This window comes from Juglans microcarpa x Juglans regia, chromosome 6D (assembly GCF_004785595.1).
Source record: "Juglans microcarpa x Juglans regia isolate MS1-56 chromosome 6D, Jm3101_v1.0, whole genome shotgun sequence".
NCBI classification, from domain to species: Eukaryota; Viridiplantae; Streptophyta; class Magnoliopsida; order Fagales; family Juglandaceae; genus Juglans; species Juglans microcarpa x Juglans regia.
In genome coordinates, this window is record NC_054604.1 from 16,088,621 (window position 1) to 16,091,692 (window position 3,072).

General features: G+C 34.3%; 1 non-coding gene across 1 annotated transcript; it reads right to left on the bottom strand.

Moving 5' to 3' along the window:
* Positions 1-2,594: 2,594 nt before the first annotated feature.
* On the bottom strand, positions 2,595-2,702 carry LOC121236246. The gene has a single exon (XR_005934687.1). It is a non-coding gene; the product is annotated as a small nucleolar RNA R71 (small nucleolar RNA).
* Between the last annotated feature and the right edge of the window lie 370 nt (positions 2,703-3,072).

Below are 3,072 nucleotides of genomic sequence, written 5' to 3' on the forward strand. Positions count from 1 at the left end.
ATTATAGAGTCTATAAAAAAGCAAGTCCAAAAGCAATCAAATTTCAAAGGACTTTCAAGTGAGCAAGAAGTTGGAACTACCTTACAACTTTCAAGGAGTGTAGGACTCCTTAAATAAGGATAATGATGGAGTTTGAGAGTAATTCGGATCAAAAGAAAAAGTCAGTCCGAAATTTGCTAAAAGAAAGCCTGTATATACTTTAGTATTTTTTTCATAACTTCCCGCTCAAATATCAGATTGATATGATTATTAATGCCTTTGAAAGCTATCTTAAAGGGCTATAGAGTTGTCTCTAATAAAGATTTCTAAATTCGAAATCCTGAAGCGCATATGTGGCTGTCAAGATGAGTCCTAACATTTTGCAATTTTGTATGCGGGAATATGAAAACATTAGGGTTTTTTTTCCTATCTAATATAAGCATTTCATTAGCACGAAATTGACGGTTCATAAAAAGGGAGACGGCTTAGTTCTACAGAGGGGAAGACGAAATTAATTTCCATGGCCGCCGTTTACTTTATTTTTCTCTTGAGATTTTTGTTATCTATTATATTTATGGGTAACTAAAATCTCAAGTAGGGCTAGGGATGAACTTGCACATTAGACGGTATTTTTAATTTATGTATTTAATTTTTAATTACTAAAACTCTTTTTTTTTATTATTCTCAATTCATTGTAGATGTTTTATTCTCCGAATAATCATAGAATTTATTCAGTTTATGGATTCAGTCATGCTTTTTCTATTGAATGAATTGGTTCTTTGATTACATTTGGATCAATTATTTATCTATATTGATTTAATTCATTGCTGCAATATCGCTTCCAGAATATATTGTCGTCGTTGGATTTTCTCAATAGTGATAATAGTTTACGTATTTTAAAAGTGGTGAATGTTTTTTTAAAGAGTTACATTTGGTTTAATCTTGGTTTATAAATCTATACCTTCCAATTGGACATTTTGAGAATTGAGTTCCCAATTGATTTATTCAATGAATTAAGAACAATTAAAATACCAGATTTGTGCCAGGGATTCCTGATGCTTTACTGTTTGTTAAATTTGAGTACTTTTTCACTTTAATTTACATTTAAAATTAATCTTTGTTCTCCATTAATCATTTAATATTTTTCTTTAGTTTCTTTGTTCATTCTACTATTCTATTAATTTGTCTCCTAGTGGAATCAACACCCAAAAGCTGTGCTACAATTACCGCGTTATTCTTTTGGCATAATCAAATTTTGGTGCCTTTGCTGGAGGGATAGTAGAAGAATTGCTAGATAGTTTTTCTTTTCAGCAGTTTGTAAAGGCGGTAACTTCTTTTCTTCTTTTAGCTTGCTACATTTTTTTTCTTCAATTTTTTTTCTAGTATTTTTCTTATTTTTTTTAGTATTTTGTTACCTTACATGCACAGATATAGAGACGCATTGGGTAGATTTGTTTGTAGGCCTATGCTAGAGTCAAAATCAAATTTTTTAAATCCTTTATTTGACAATTCATTTAGTCCCGAAGAAATGAGTAAACACGAAAATCAACCCATTAGAACTCTTCATGATTACCTCCACCCTAGACGCACAGCCACACCATCATGCATCATGTTTCCAGCTAATACTCGCCAACTTGATTTTAAAACAGGGATGATACAGTTACTTCTTACTTTTTATGGCTTAGAAAATGAAAATATATATGTGTACATTAGGGAGTTTGAGGAAGTAGGATACTTCTTAATTATTTATTTATTTATATAGCTATAAATAAATATATTGTATATAGATATATACAATTTATTAAAAACTTAAAATTGTATTCAAGTCATTGGATTGCATTGGCTTTCTAGGCCAACCTTTATATAGGAGTACATGGCAATACAATAGTTATCCTTAAGCAATGTGGACCTTACTAGTGCTATTGTTTGGATTCGAAGATGAGTTGAGATGAGTTGAGATGGGTTGTGAATAATAGTGAGATTTTAAAGTTGATGAATAGTAATTAATAGTAGTGAGATGAGTTGAAATGAATTGAGATGAGTTGAGATGGGTTGCGAATATAAACCGAGCCAGTCTCACATTGCTTAATTCTATTGCCATGGCCTCCTATATACAGGTTGGTCTAGGAGGCCAAGATAATCCAAAATCTAACTCTAATGAGTTAAAGTGTTTTTATATTTATAAATTTTAATTTATTATTTAAATTATATTATAATTTGGGTCTAAAAAAATATTTTTGTTCCAAAATTTTTTTTTTCAAACACAATGTGTTGGCCTAGGTAAGGGCCGGGCTGATGGGTTTTTTCCCTCGCCCCCGACAATGGGGCGGGGGGAAAAACTCCAACCCCCACATGGTGCTGGGCGGGGTGCGGGAGAGGGTACCCCCCCCCCCCCCCCCCGGCGCACCATGCGGGTATCACCCCAATGAGGAAGTAGTTGTGACTTTTCATAGTCAAAATACAACTGATGACGTTGTGAGACTTACGTTCTTTCCTTTCTCTTTGAAAGATAGAGCTAAGAGTTGGCTATACTCGCTAAGACCACGTTCTATTGGGTCATGGAATGAGATGACTCAGGTCTTCTTTAATAAATATTTTTCCCAGCATAAGACCAATGCTTTCAAAAGGTAAATCTCCACCTTTGCACAAAATGACAGTGAGACTTTGTATTAGTCTTGGGAGAGATTTAAGGAGTTGTTGAGTATGTGTCCTCACCATGGGTATGAGAATTGACGCCTAGTGAGCTATTTTTTGAGGGACTTACACCTAGAAAGCGTCAATTTGTAGAGATGATGTGTAATGGGGAGTTCTTACAGAAAGATCCTGATGAGGCCATAGAATACCTCAATGAGCTTGCTGAAAAAGCTCACACTTGGATTGGACCTAGTGCTACTTAGAGCACAAATTGGTCACGACCTGTTGGAAATCCAAATGGTGGTGGAATTTACTATCTTAGGGAAGAGTATAGCCTAAAAGGCTAAGGTTGAGATGCTCACTAGGGAGCTAGATGTGTTAAAGACTAAGGACTTAAAGCCAACACACTTGGCTAATCATGCAGAGTCTTTTGGACCATATTTTGTGTGTGATGGGGTA